The sequence below is a fragment of the Nansenia antarctica genome (genome assembly GCF_963989245.1).
Source record: "Nansenia antarctica genome assembly, chromosome: 12".
NCBI lineage: Eukaryota > Metazoa > Chordata > Actinopteri > Argentiniformes > Microstomatidae > Nansenia > Nansenia antarctica.
Genome location: NC_137682.1, coordinates 17,122,910 through 17,123,168, shown reverse-complemented (window position 1 = coordinate 17,123,168; position 259 = coordinate 17,122,910).

The window sequence follows — 259 nt, the reverse complement described above, 5'->3', positions numbered from 1 at the left end:
TGCTGGAGGATAATGATAGAGCTAGTATTTACCGTTTCACTTTGACCTCTATGTTATTATTGTACTCCTATGGCGTTAGCACCTCCATACATCCTCCACTGGGGATCTGGATTGAGACCAATGACTGAAGCCCAATTTATACTTCTGCGTAAAATCGACGCCGTAGCCTACGCCGTAGCTTGCGTAGGCCCGCAGCCTACGCCGTAGGCTACGGCGTAGGTTGACGCGCACCTCTCCAAAAATGTAACTACGCGGCAGT